A 14,989-nucleotide genomic window follows, 5' to 3' on the forward strand; every position below is an offset into this window, starting at 1 on the left:
TCTTCCCTCCTTTGTAACTCTCCCAAGCATTGTCTGATGGCACATAAATGATGCACATTTTTGCTGTGCTCATGTTTTCCAGGCAGGGGTGCAGACCTCCAACAGCTCCAGGAACGAGGCAAAGAAAGGAAGGGGCTTGTCAGAAACAAAAAGCCCGTGGATTTTGGAAATCCAGTACTACAAAAACAAACATTCCACCGCATCTTGTAACAGATCCTCCTTGTGTGGCTCTGGCAAACAAGGCCTTGTGACAGCACAGCCCATTTTTATGTCACTCTTGTGCCCCTGTGCTGCTGCACTCCCATGGAGCAATAACAGACTTTTCCCCCAGCCCTCCTTGTGGCCACTACCTCTGCTGGCTTTTTCCTCTCTCCTTCAAAAGCAACAAAACAAAGCTGGCTGTAATTAAATACAGCAAGCAGTAATAATGCTCTGTACACACAGATGTCTCTGCTTAAAAGCATTTTTCCACCTGACTTTGGATGCTTCCTACTCACATCTCTAAAATAATTCTTTTGTTTCCACATGGCTTGCTTTGTGTACTGTTCTGTGTTCAGCACAGGAAACATGGCACAGCAGGGCCAGAGAGATACTCAGCTTTAAATAAAAATAAATTGTAAATAAAAATGGATGGAACACATAACGACGAGACCACAGGAGCTGAACACTTGATGGCCAGAACCTGAGTATTTCAGTGGCAGAGTTTCCAGGGCATTTCTTTACGTTTTGCCTGCTAATGCTTCTTTGACAGGTTGGCTTTTACATTTTTATTGCTTTTGTTGAAAGTTTCTGGGGCAAGGAACGGTCAGTGTTGGAAACATAGTGGAAGAAAGCTGTTGCAGAACACTCATCATGTGATGAAGGTAACATATAGCAGGTTCAGGGGGCTGATGCTAAGAGCTAGGTGAAATAAGAAGTAAAGGAGTTAAATTCTTTGGCCACACCAACCCCACAGAACACTCCAGGCTGGGGCAGAGGGGCTGGAAAGTGCCTGGAGGAAAGGCCCTGGGGGTGCTGGGAACAGCAGATCAACATGAGCCAGGTGTGCCCAGGTGGGCAGGAGGCCAAGGGCACCTGGCCTGTCCCAGCCATGGGGTGGCAGCAGGACCAGGACAGTGACATCCCCCTGACTGGGCACTGGGAGGTCACTCCTCCAGTGCTGGGCTCATTCTGAGTCCTCCACTTCAGAAAGGACATGGAGGAGCTGGAGCGTGTCCAGGGAAGGGGCTGGAGCCCCAGGAGCAGCGGAGGGAGCTGGGGAATGGGCTCAGCCTGGACAAAAGGAGCCTCAGGGGGCACCTTCTGCTTCTCCGTAATTCCCTGGCAGGAGCGTGTGTGTCAGGTCTGCTCCCAAACAACCGGTGACAGGACAGGGAAGGTTCAGGTTGGATATTAGGAAGAATTTCATCACGGAAAAGGCTGTTAAACATCGTTAGGCGCTGCCCGGGGAGGCGGTGCAGCCCCCAGGGAAGGACTCAGCGCTCCGGGCCGGCTCACAAGGCGGGGATCTCCCTCAGGAGCCCTCGATGCTCGCAGAGCTCTTTCCCAGCCCCGGCAGTTCCGTGCTTTCCCCGGGCCGAGGCGCGCTCCCCGCCCGTACGGAACTACAGCTCCCGGCCGGCACCGCTCGCCGGCCCGCCGGGGGATGCCGGGCGCCGTAGTTACAGCCGCCTGCTGAAAGTTACCCACGGCATCGGCGGGAGGCCCTTGCCGGAGCTGCCCGGCGTGGCGGAGCGCCGTGCCGGCGGCGGGGAGCGGCCCGCCATGGCCGTGCTGGCTGTGAGGGCGGCCGCGGGGCCCGGCGCCCCGGGGTAAGGGCGCTGCGAGCGGGGAGGGCGCGGCCGCGGGGCGAGGCCGGCGCTGGGCGCGGGGAAAGGCCGGGGCTGATCCCTCAGGCACCGAGGCGGGGCAGGGCGGCCGCGGCTTCCCGCTGCCCTCACGGCCGTCTCCTCCTCGTTCCCCATCGCTGCGAGGCGGTGCCGGGGCTCAGCCCGCGCTGCTGGGGCGCTGTGGGGAAGCTCGGGCGTGGGGAGGTGGCGGGGCTCGGGGGCTGCTGGCGGTGTGTGGGAGCCTTCCCTGCTCCTCTCCGGCCCTTCCCCGGCTCCATTGGCGGCTCCGCGGGTTTTGTTCCCCTCAGCCCCTGCCCCGTCTCCGCCGGGGATGGTTCCTGCTTGTCCCGCTCCTCTCTCCGGCCTCAGCCACCCGTGAGGGCTCGCCCAGCTCTGAGCTGGACAAAAACGTCTCCGAATCCTCCTGCTCTGATCTCCGAGAGAGCGAATTTAGAGGGTGATAATCCCCAAAGGGTGAAAGCGGTGCCTTGGTTCGGCCGTGCCCGCTCTGAGGCATTGTGGATTTCATTCACAGAGTCAGGCAGGGCCATAAATATTCTCCGTGACTTCCAGCGCGTGGTGCGAGCAGCTCAAACCCCATCTGCCTCAATTCCAGGATCCCTTTTGGGGAAGGTGAGGGCTGGAAAGCCAAATCTTCAGTGTGGAGGACACAGGAATTGGGGTGATGTTGAACACCTGCTGCTTTTCCTGCTGCTGGCTCCATCCGAGGCTGGCTGCACGTGGTGGGATAGTCCAGCCTTCCATAGTTTAGATTTCTCACAAAATCCTGGCCCTGACTGGTCCTTGGCATCCTCACCTGCACTCTCCCATCATAATATGCATAAAGAAGATCTCCACTCAGTTTTCAGGTTAAAATTTTCAGCCTCGCCTCAGATAAATGATTCGTAATTCAGCCCCGATGCAGTATAAAATAGAAAATTCCACTTCAGTTCATTTTTAATTTTTATTCCACTTTCGAATGATATTTTTTCATTAAGCATCTAATCGCATCCTAGCATTTCTCATCAGCAAGGCTCAAGGTGCTTTACAAAAGAGGGAAAAATATGATTATTCCAATTATCCTTCTTAAGGCTTAGGTTCTGGGCAGCTTCTGCAGATAATATAAGCCATAAATAATTAAAAATACGATCTAATTAGGAGAAATCCCCAGTTGTAAACTGAAGTATCAGACTGTAACCTTGTAACCTAATCACCCTGATCAGAACAGTATCCCATTAACCCACAAATCTCCCCTCTCCTGACCCGTCTGGCCCAAGGACAGGTAATTCCATGTGCAGGATCCAAGGGAGGGATCTCAGTGACCAAAAGCAGCCTGCAGAGTGTTCTATTGAATTTCCTTGTTGTTATAGAATAAAGGTCTTACATTTACCAAAATATCCAGCCTGAGCTCAGCAGAGTTGGGCATAGAACTGATGGAGTATTTTAGCAGAAATAGGGTTTGGGAATAAGAAGTATTGCTCAAACTGGAGTCCAGAAGATACAAAAAAAGGTTGTGGCCTGGATACAATTCATCCACAACCTAAATCTGACCTGAAACTTACTCTGAGCTCTTTATCAAATTTCATCAGAGTCGGACATGGGCTTTCCTGTTTGGGAATTCAGTTTGCTTGTGCTAAACTGGGTCTGTGCATCCCGACACCTGCGTGTCCTGCTGGGGGCTGGCTCCATCAGGATTACTGTTTATCCACATAATTCAGCAGCAGGACTACGTGGATGCAATCCTTGTTCTCATTCCAAGCACCTGCTGTCACATCTGAGTTATTCTGTGGGAATGTTTTTGCTCTGATCTGTGCTTACCCAGTGCTCAGCAATGACCTAATTGCAACCTTCTGGTTAGGCAGAGAAATTTCTGAGTTTGGCTTTGCTGTTCACCTTCTCAGCAAGTAAATCTCTGCTCTGTAACACCATCTACCATCACTTTAGCCCAGTGTTTATGGGGGACCAGGAGGCTGATGAGGGCAGTGTGTGTCTCTGTCTCTTCTCCCACTGTACCACTGCAGTGTTTAACTCAGAGCAGGTGTAGACCACGTTGTCAATGAAAATTCCTGGGTCTGGTGACCTCTAGCAGCATTCTTACCACTGAAGGAACTGTACCTGTCTTAGTCTGGTGGTGTGTAATTTCCTTGTGAGTTGGTGATATAAAAGCAGCTACAAATAAAGCTGAAAAAGCCCAGACTGCCTTTCTGCCTGAGCCTGAGGGGGCTTAATCTTGGCCAAGTGGGCGTAATTTTTAAATGTAACTCAAAGGGATGCTGACTGCAAGTTACATTGAAATGAGTCCCAAAATCCCTTAGGGTCTTGGACAGACCTGTATCTTGATATATGTGTGCTGTGATTTCTTCATTTATATTGTGTTAACTGTAGGTCAGTCTCGTTGCTGGAAGCTCTGGGTATGAGGCTGCAGCTCCCAGAGCTCCCAGTAGTGCTGCTGGTGGTACTGGGAGTGTGCTGCACATGGCAGAGGAGCACCTGCAGACAGGAGGAACTGCAGAAAGGAGTGCAGGCATTTGGAGCAGCAGAATGAGGGAGGGTGAGAGGGAAAAATAGAAAAAAAAAGTCAGGAATAAAAACTAAACCACCACCATGGTTGTAGGTGATGATGGGTTGTCTAAGAGCATTCTCATGTGCTGCTTAGGAGAGGGAGAAGAGCCTTCCTAGAGAAGTGCGCTTCCACACAATGAAGCCTTTGGTTTCTTCCCTTGCACATTTGTAGAGCACTCCCATCTTTCTTCTCCTTACCCCAGGAGACATTCCCATTTTCTTTCATTTACCAGTGTTTGGAAGGGGATGAGGCACTGTTGGGCTCCTTTATTAACTTAATCTGTGGGAAGCTCCACATAAATCCCTGAGTTTCCCAGTCCTGACAGAAGGAGGTGTTTGTGGAGGATCCTGCACAGGGAGGGTTTGATGCTGTCCCAATCCTGAGCCTGTGACTATTAATCCTGCCTTGCTTTGAAGTCTGAAGCTCAGGAGTCTGCATTAATGATCAAGGGGCAGAGCTGAGTATGGAATTCCCATGGCACAAAGGTAAAGGTGTGGGTAGCAATGTGGGAAGAGAATATTTAAGAGCAGTCTGGCATGTATAGTTAATAATATTAGAAAAGTAATCATGTTAATTTCCTATAGGTTCTCAGGGCTTTGAGCATCTTCTCATCGTCTGTAGATCACTGGTCTCTGGCTGGATCCTGTCATGTCCACAATATTAAATTCCTTGAAGAGTAGAAAGCTTTAGGTTTGAAAACTCTTGTCCTTTTCTGCAGTGGGAAACTCGCTCTGCCCCTTAGGCAGGAATGTCTGTTCCTCATGCCGTGTTCCAGAGCTGTGCTTGGCATTTGGCTGTCACTCTGTCCCACTCTGCCAAGTGTCAGTGATCCCTGAATGCTTAAAAAGTTCCTTGGGACTCTCAGCAGATGTGAAGCTCTTCTAAATTTGAGATTTGTCAGGAGCAGAATGTGTTAGAACAATTATTCCTGACTTTGGCTTACGACTGTTAAGACTCACTTATTTTTACCACAGAGTGTGTTCTTTTTAGGGCTCTGAGCTGTTTCTCTAATTCAGGAGCTGTTCTTCCCGATTTTTACTTCATAAAGGAAAACAGTCAAAAGGGCTTTGCATCTCACTACACATAATATACAGATATATACAGCATTATGAAGTCTGGTGTATTTTTTTTTTTTAGCTTTGTGAACAGGATTTCTTTCTGTATTCAATACCATAGTGTAAATGAATATTTATGGAGGTGTCTGAGGTTTTTGGGTCAGCTGTGACAGGTAAAAATTTGATCCAAGTCCCAGGAGAAAAACCCCACCTCTGACATTGCATTCCCTTCTTGACCCCAGGGAATTAAAAAGACAAAATATTTTAAGCCATTGAACGTGCACTGAGCTTTAGTTCGTTAGCTGAGAAGGAGCAGGATGTCTTTCCTCAGCTACATTCAAAACTGAAGAACAAAAAGCTACCTTGAAAAATGGCCTTTGGGAAGCAGATGGCAGAAGCCAAGAAACTTGAGCCCTTTGCTAATGAATACTCTGTCCTTAACATTGTCTCTTTTGTTTCCCACACTTTCCATGAGCTGCACATGGATTCAATTTGCCAATTTTTAACCCTTTTTCCTGGTGTCTGATCCGAGCACAGGGACAGCTGGCATCGAGGTGCTTGGCTTGGGGTTCATTTTTGCTGCCTCTTTGTCCCTGTGCAAGCTCTGGCTCAGGTGTGTGAGGCAATCCAGGAGACAGGGCTTGGGTGCATCCTGGGGAGAGGGAATCAAAGCTTTTCCAGCGTCCTGGCAAAGGGTGGAACAGAGACAGGGCTGGGAGCAGGTTTGCTTTGATGGAGACACATTCCCACTGTGGCTCCCGTCGGGGAAGGTGTTGGAGCTGTGCTAGGACTTTCTTAAGGAGAGCTGTTTTTCTTGGCACAGCCCAAAAATTGATGGAAAGTCAGGGTGGAGCCAAGGGATTTGGCATCATGGGAATTTCTCACACCGGCTTGTCTTTGTGTGGCAGCACCACAGAGGTGCTTTCTGCTGAGAGGAGCATTTACATCAGATGTTTATTTGAGGCAGTGAAATTTATTCCAGTGAGTGATGATTGCCCAGAGTAACTGCAGTTCTTAGTAATGACTGCATTGTTTGCAAAAGCATAGCTAGCTCCTAGAGTTGCTGTTTGCCAAATTGTTTAGGGATCTAATTAATCATCAGTTTAAAACAAAAATGGCATTTCATATCAAGCACATAATGCACTTTCATCCCTCCTTTTTCTCTCGATAACTGTTGGACAGAGATCACCAGCAGAGAGTGCTGGTGCTCTTCCAGAATGTGGCAGCAGCTTCTGAAATTGATTGTAAAATCTAATCAAACTTTATTCCATAATTCTATTTTTAGTTTTTCATTTACATGAAAATGAAATGTTAATCAATTACCTAAAACTTGATATCTTGCTCTCTCTAATTTCAAGTCTTTTTGCAGCTTACTACAGGGGAAAGACTGTTTTTAGGAGCACATCTATGTATTCATAAAAATTCTAATTGGCACTTTTTGAAGCAGTTATTTGAGAGAAATTAATCTATTTTGTTTCAATGTGTTTTTTGTGCCTAACAATTTTTTCTCCTTCCATTTCTCTTCTTTAATTTCATGTTCAGAATAAGCTGGTCACTCTTCAGTACAGCTTCTCTGTAGCAGGGGAAGATGGTTCTGCTCCTGCAATTAGCACAGCTCTTGAATGCACATGGCACTCAATGTTTCACTGAGACCATTCCTTTACCCTTCCCAGACAGAGATTGCTGTTGCTTGAGCCTCTTTCATTTCTCACTTTTGAGTCTGATTCTGACATCAGCATTAAAAATGAGTTTTAAATCAAAGATCACCCCCTGTCCCCCATCCCCGTGGTATTTATCAGTACCTGGAGGCTTTGAAGAGGTTGGGCTTTTTGGTATCAAATCAGCCATAGTTGTCCCCTCTTAGGCTTTATGGTCATTGAAGTATCAGGATTAGCAAGTCTGGTTTTTGCTGCAGAACTTGCTATACATCTTGTTTACTTATAATTTCACACAATCTTTAGTCCTTGAAAGCAAACAAATACTGTGCTGAAGTTCAGTGCTTCCATGCTTTACTTTTACAGTTCACTCTGGTCCAAATCCACTGGCAGTTGAGGGAATCTTTTGATAATTCCAGCAGATTTTTAAAGAGATTTGAGAGGTAAGATGGCAGAGAAGCAAGGGAGTGGTCAACTTTCCTACGTCAAGGTTGTTAACATAATAAACATTGGTTAAAGGCTTACAGGTCCATCTTTGGGAGAAGAGCAGTGTTTTGTAAGGAAATCCCTTTGTCCAGACTAACCTTATTTTGCCCAAACTACATTTAACTGTAGGGCACTGAGGTGTGAATGCGTTTAGGGCAAAGCTGAAACATTTGTTTTTCCACGGTTGGCAGTTGTTTACCACTCTCCTGGATACAGGGCCCTCTTCTGCATTTCTGCACAGAGAGGGGCCAAGGTTCAGCAGTTAGAATAATTCTCCTTACAGGTGGTACCTGATCAATCACCTCACGAGTGACATGTCACTGCTGACCTCTATATTACATTTCACTGTGGTAAGCTGTTCCTTTTCTCCCCCTTCCTTTGCAGGCCTTTTCTTCACCCCAGGAACCACGCTGCACTTGAGTTACAATCCATTAGAGGCACCTCCCAGACTGACAGACTTTTAAAACTCTTAACACGCAGCAGCATGAAAAATCTGAGATGAGCTGGGGCTGTGTTAGAGTGTAAATCACACTAGAGACAGGACACAAAGTTGGCTTTGCAGAGGTTTCTGTATCAGTTACATCCCTCCCAAAAATCATGTGGTCATCAAAGTTTTATTGTGTAGAATTGGTAGAATAATACACTTGTGTAGAAAGATACACAGCAGTTACTTAGTGAAGGCTAGAGGAGTAAGTGTGTAACTGTTCCTGCTCCTGTGTTTGGAGAAGTAGAATTTTTCTAGCAATTCCACGCATGTCAAGTTTGATGGTGGCAATTTCTGGTGCTCTTGATCTGTGAATAGCTGTTCTTGCCATCTTGGTGAATAATAGCTCGTGTAATTCATGCCTCAGTCTCTCATCTGTCTGATTCTGTTTCCCTTCAGAAATGGTGGTTGCTCTCCAGCCATACCCAACAGCAGGACCTGAGGGTGCCTTTCAGGCCTTGTTACAGCTCAGGGCTGGATGTGGCAACACCAAAACCTCTGCAGATGACTTCAAGATGGCCATGGCCACCCTGAAGCAGCTGGGTGCTAAAACCAGGGGGTAAAACAGCAGCAGAAGCTGCAGTGCTGCATGTCTGAGCTCACTGTACATGTGGGCAGCAAGGCAGGGCCTCTGCAAGTGCAGACTGAACTCTCCAACTCTCTGACTTTGAACCAACCACTCAACCTTTTGGTGCCTTGCTGCTTTCTACTCACATTTCTTGTGATTTTTACAAGGTTTTGAAATCTTTTAGTCAGTCTTGCTTTGACCTGTATCTCAAATGTGTTGGTTTGCTTATTTCCTTTTCTTCAATGAGTACCTGTCAAACTGACCTGGGAGTGTCCAAGGCCAGGCTGGATGGAGCTTGGAGCAACCTGGGACAGTGGAAGGTGTCCCTGCCCATGGCAGGGTGATGGAATGAGATGAGCTCTAAGGTCCCTTCTAACCCAAACCATTCTGGGATTCTGACTTCGGCTTCTATGTCAAGAAATGCACTCTCCCTTTTCAGAAACTCCTGTTCCTTGCTCCTGCTCACGTTCCTGGCAAACATCCTCAGCTCCCTTTCTTAGGTTTTTTTTTTACAGTTTCTTTGTTTTACTGTCTGTTTACTGTAGGGTCATTATTTTGCCCAATAATGTATTTTGTAGACAAAGAACCCCTCACTTTGGTGGGGACGTTCTGTCTGGCCCCAAGAGCTAAATGCCACTTCTGAGCCCTGCTAAGGCTTTATTTTCATGTGCAAGAAGAAAAGCTCCGTTAAACTGGCCCGAGATCAGAGGTGCAGGGAGATGAATTCAGGCCCCTGTGCAGTGTGCTGAGTGGATGCTGAGCTGAGCTGTGGTGTGTCTGCACAGGAGGGATAATATCAGCAGCTTCCTGAGCTCCAGCTGCTGCGGACAAAGGGCCGCACAGTTACAGCCATTCCTGGAGGGAGGAACTTAAAGATGGAGGAATTTTAAAGAATGTGAAGGACAACCTCTTAAAAAAATTGTAGGTGGAGCAACTCCAGGTTTTCCTAAGCCCGAGATTTATTCTCCTACTTTGAATTAGTTGCTGTTGTAGCGCTTATCTTTTGTGCTTTTTAGCACAAGCACCGTGACCTTTGTGTGATTGCATAAATTGGCCCGAGCACGCTGGAACAGTTATTAGGAACCCCTTTCTTGTGTTGTTTCCTGAATTCCCACATTGTGGCGTGATGTGTGTATGGAAACTGCTGGCTTCCTCTGCTGGCAGCCGTTCAGATGTGTGCTGCAGCTCCTGAGCACCGGCCTGGGCGGGGAGCTGGGTGAAGGGAGGATACAGGGGGAGAGCGTTTTAAGGAAGAGAGTTTGGATTTCATGCAGCTTTGTTCTTTTGCAGTCCCGATAGGACTGGTATCTCCAGTGGTGTGGGTTGAACATGAGCAGTGCTCCTGGAATAGGCAGCAGAGGAGCTGAGGTTAACACGCCTCGGGCAAGGCTCGCTGCTCCCCAGCGCCTGCATGAAGCAATAGTTGTGCTTTCCTGATGACTCTGCCTCCTCTCCTTGCTCCCATATTTTCTTTGAGCATGTGGGAGGGAGACAGGATGTGTGACTGAAGCACAGTTTATAACTCTTTCTCTAGCTGTGCATTTCCCTTACAGCGCTGCCCCACAGCATCCAGCAATGTGGCCTTCAGTAGCTGCTTCTCCACTGCCTTTTTTTTTTTTCCTTCCTTTGGCGTTTCAAACTCTAAGGTTATGGGATGTTAATGAGCTGTTTACATGTGTTCCTGCAATTTCTTCCATTAAAACGTTCCAGTGAATGAATGTTGGTTATGAGGGGGAAAATGGAGGTTTGTAGATGCTGCGTTTGGGATTTCTGTAATTCGACTTCCTGAATTTTTGTCCAAGTCTTTCTTTGCAATGTTAAGATTTGGGAATTATTTATTAATTATTAATCCTTTGGGAAAGGATTTATTTGCTCAGAGTGATTAAAAGGTAAATGGCTGAATCATGCCATCTCTCCTCACACGAAGGCCAAATATCACAGTGCAAGGATTTGACACGTGGCCAGTTTTTGCACTTTCAGGTTTGGGTTTTTTTTTTGAAACTGGTGACATCTTAGGCCCAAACCTTACCAAATTAGTACTGCCTAGTGGGCTTCATATTTGCATGATCAGGCCTTTATGTATTAAATCAGCTGTGGACACACCGTGACAGCTGCATTCAATTTTTTGTTTGGCTCTTTATTTTTGAAATTACAAGGTAATGACCAGGAGCCAAGTGGAAACTGTCGCTGGGAGATTGTCCTCCTGGGGAGTTCAGGACAGGAATGGCCTCACTGGGGGAGGATTCCAGTGCACGATTTCCCTATGCAAAAGCTGGAGGAGGAGGTGGATTGTGAGAAAGGCAGGGTACAATTGTTTGTACACAAATAAGTCCCTACTGAAGGACCAGTTTTTTTATCTCTTGGCCTTGTTTAGACTGAGGATTTGCTCTGATTACAGGGATGGGATGAGGAGAAGTTGGTGTTGCTTGGCCCATTTCAGAACAAGAGCTTTGCCTCTCTGATGCAGACTGGTTCCACTGCAGAGCTGACTGTGTTACTACCATTACTAATCCTCTATTAGATCTTCCAAAACAAGACTGCCTTAAGTCTTTCTTTGTAGCAGCATTTTAGGATCCTTTTACAGGCTTTTCAATGGGGTCACATGCACAAAGGTGATGTGTCCATGCTTTGCTGTAAAGGTTGTGGAATGTTTAAAGCTCAACTGTTTTAGGAGTTGAAATTCCACAGGGTGATTCCAGGCACTAAAGCCTTCAGCAAAAGCCACTTCTGAATGTGGCCACCATCTTTTATCATGTGATAAAATGCTGAGATACAGCAAAATCAGGGAGTTGTATTTGGGGATAACTGAAGTGTCTTCAGTCTCATCTTTCCATACTGACCATTATTTCTGCTGTGCCAGAGCAGTAGAGGTCTGTGGGTATTTCCTATTAGGATAGCCTAAGCTTTGGAAGTTCACCCAATACACATTTTGGTTTTAAGCAGAACATTATACACAGGGATCTCCTGTAATACCCTGCCTATATGCAGTTAGTCATGATCAGGTCTTGCCTTGCTTTCATTTATTTTCAGCATTTGGCCAGCAAAAAGCAGGCTGAGTCCTGGGTTGGTGTACATTGCTATAAAGTTATTTCAGTGGCTTGGCAGGTTGGTTTTGATGGGGCTGATTGCTGCAGGAGCTTCCACAGTTGCTGGAAGAGGGCCCAGGGCTGTCCTGGGGGCACCGGGCACAGCATCCCCAGCCAGGCCAGGGATTTACCACAGGGGATTGTCCTGCTGTGCTCTGCTCTGGGGTGTTCTCACCTCGAATGCTTGGAGCAGTTTTGGGCACATCGATATAAAAAAGATATTAAGCTTTTAGAAAACTTTACAAATGAAGCCACGAGGACGGGGAAAGGTTTAGATGGGTAACTCTTACGAGGAGTGGCTGAGGTCACTTGGTCGGTTCAGCCTGAAGGAGAATTTATTGTGATCTTCAACATCCTCCCGAGGGGCAGTGGAGGGGCAGCTCCGATCTCAGGAGCCAAGGGAACGGCTGGAGCTGGATCAGGAGACGCTTAGGTTGGGGATTTGGGAAAGATTCTTCCCCTGGTGCGTGCTGGGCACTGCCCAGGCTCCCAGAGAATGGGCACAGGCGCACGGCTGCCAGAGCTCCAGGAGCCTTCGGACACCTCTCCCGGGCACGACCGCGCGTTGTTGGGGTGCGTGTGCAGGGCCAGGCTCCGCAGCGGCCGCTGCCCGGCCTCTCGCCGTGTCGGTGTGTCGCTGTGTCGGTGTGTCCGCACACAATAGCGGCGGGCGGAGCGGAGCGCAGCGGGGCGGGCCCGGGGGCGGCGGCGCTTCCTGCCCGCCCCGGCCCAGCGCGTCCGCGGGCCGCCCGCGCCCACAGCAGCGGAAGGAGGCGGCGGAGGGAACCTTGCCGAGCCGAACCGAGCCGGGCTGAGCTGTGCCGAGCCGCCCGCTGCCCTCCGTGCCGTGCCGCGCCGCCCAGCCCGCACAGGTCACCGCGGAGCCTAACCCAGCCCGCACAGGTAACCGCGGAGCCTAACCCAGCCCGCACAGGTAACCGCGGAGCCTAACCCAGCCCGCACAGGTAACCGCGGAGCGCTGCCCGCACAGGTAACCGCGGAGCCTAACCCAGCCCGCACAGGTAACCGCGGAGCCTAGCCCTGCCCGCACAGGTAACCGCGGAGCGCAGCCCGCACAGGTAACCGCGGAGCCTAACCCAGCCCGCACAGGTAACCGCGGAGCCTAGCCCAGCCCGCACAGGTAACCGCGGAGCCTAACCCAGCCCGCACAGGTAACCGCGGAGCGCTGCCCGCACAGGTAACCGCGGAGCCTAGCCCTGCCCGCACAGGTAACCGCGGAGCCTAGCCCAGCCCGCACAGGTAACCGCGGAGCGCTGCCCGCACAGGTAACCGCGGAGCCTAGCCCAGCCCGCACAGGTAACCGCGGAGCCTAACCCAGCCCGCACAGGTAACCGCGGAGCGCTGCCCGCACAGGTAACCGCGGAGCGCAGCCCGCACAGGTAACCGCGGAGCGCAGCCCGCACAGGTAACCGCGGAGCGCAGCCCGCACAGGTAACCGCGGAGCCTAACCCAGCCCGCACAGGTAACCGCGGAGCCTAACCCAGCCCGCACAGGTAACCGCGGAGCGCTGCCCGCACAGGTAACCGTGGAGCGCTGCCCGCACAGGTAACCGCGGAGCCTAACCCAGCCCGCACAGGTAACCGCGGAGCGCTGCCCGCACAGGTAACCGCGGAGCGCTGCCCGCACAGGTAACCGCGGAGCGCTGCCCGCACAGGTAACCGCGGAGCGCTGCCCGCACAGGTAACCGCGGAGCCTAACCCAGCCCGCACAGGTAACCGCGGAGCGCTGCCCGCCCGGGCGCGATGCCGCGGGCCGCCCTTCGCTGCCGGGGCCGCGGGCGCTGCCACTGCCCCGGGCGGCGCTGCCGCTGACAGCCGGGCTGCCACCGCCGGGACTTTCGCCTCTTTGTGTTTATTCTGCCGCTCTCGAGGTACCGCTATCCTCCTCCCAGCGACCGCGGACAGGTCCTGGCTGACTCTGGGATTGTTTTTTTTTTAACTCCCTTCCAGCTCGATTGACTGTTCTGCAAGTATATTTATTTTTAATAAAAGGAAAACTCGAGCTACAAATCCGGTTCGTATCACATTCCTCGTTCTGTGGAGTCCGGTTTATCTCGGCGGTGAAAAAAAAGTTTACTCCCCCTCCTCCAGTTTTATTGACACTGAGGATGAAGAAGGATTTGCAAATGAAAGCGCCTTGAAATAGAGCATCTTTTGGAGAGAGCTCTGCAGTTCTCCAGCCCGTTAAATCTCGAATTCCACCCTTTGCCCCTGCTGAATCCACTGTTCTGGCCTTTACTCTCTGGGGTAAAAAACCAAACAACAACAACAAAAACCCGAGGGGGAGAAAGAATACCTTTGGCAGCAGGGAAGCTTTGTGTGACTGACCCAACGAGCTACAAGTGTCCAGTTTCTGAAAAGAAGAAAACCCTTTTGTCTTCAGCAGATCAGTAGGTAAGAGATGTGCTCATGCTGCAAGGGACTCTACATTCTTTCTTCAGCCTTAACCTGGGAGTTAGACTGGCTCTCTTCTCTGTCAGCTTTTATCCATCACTTCTCTCCTGTAAAGTTTTACTTTTCATCTTGCAAAATTCTTGCAGAAAAAAAAAAAAGGAAAAAAATTAAGCTCACCCACCTATTTCACCAGTGGTAGTAAATTGCCCAAATGAGTAGTGATGTACTTGTGTGTAATTGGATTGAGTAAAACTCGGTGGAAGTCGCTGGAGTGGGTTGGTGTCAGGCTGTGTTTGAAAGCAGCCGTTTCTTGTGGTGCTCTTTTCTTTGGAGAAAATAATTGCAGTCATTGTGCTTGTAATCCACGTGTTGAGATTGTCTTGGCTGCTCGTGCTGCACAGAGGAGCATGTATGTGCATTTATGTATCACACGTGCAAACGGCGCTGCCACGATCGGTTTCCTTGTTTCACACTGGAATTTGTTTTACATTAAGTGCTTTGCTGCTGTGTCACAAGGTGTAAAAGTGTTGCACCCATAATTAACACGCCTGAACAGATTATTGAACATGGTCAGGAGCACGCTTGGCACTGTGCAGAGTGAATATGAAGGGATGTTTTCTTTGTTTTGAGACTTTTTTTTTTTTCTGAAGTAAGCCTGAAAACGCAGCAGGGACATGTGCACATAATAACTGGATGGAGGCCCAGTCTCTGTGCAGGGAAACATATTTTGCAGAATACTCCTTTCTGTAGGGGCCAAGTGCTGAGTGTGTCCTGGTTTACAAGTGATAATACCACAGTGAATGTCTCATTTTCCCTCTCCTCCACTCTGTACCCTCATTCCTCCTTCTC

General features: G+C 49.4%; 1 protein-coding gene across 2 annotated transcripts in view; it reads left to right on the forward strand.

Moving 5' to 3' along the window:
- Positions 1-1,655: 1,655 nt before the first annotated feature.
- Positions 1,656-14,989, forward strand: part of AMOT (angiomotin) — a 61,410-nt gene continuing 48,076 nt past the window's right edge. The window contains exon 1 of one of the 2 annotated variants that reach the window (XM_066333932.1): positions 1,656-1,811. The gene's annotated coding sequence lies outside the window, so the exon portion shown is untranslated. Of the gene's footprint in view, positions 1,812-13,682; positions 14,141-14,989 lie in introns of those variants that run through there. The other variant, XM_066333931.1, reaches the window with a different exon arrangement.

The sequence above is a fragment of the Sylvia atricapilla genome, chromosome 21, assembly GCF_009819655.1.
Source record: "Sylvia atricapilla isolate bSylAtr1 chromosome 21, bSylAtr1.pri, whole genome shotgun sequence".
Lineage (NCBI taxonomy): Eukaryota > Metazoa > Chordata > Aves > Passeriformes > Sylviidae > Sylvia > Sylvia atricapilla.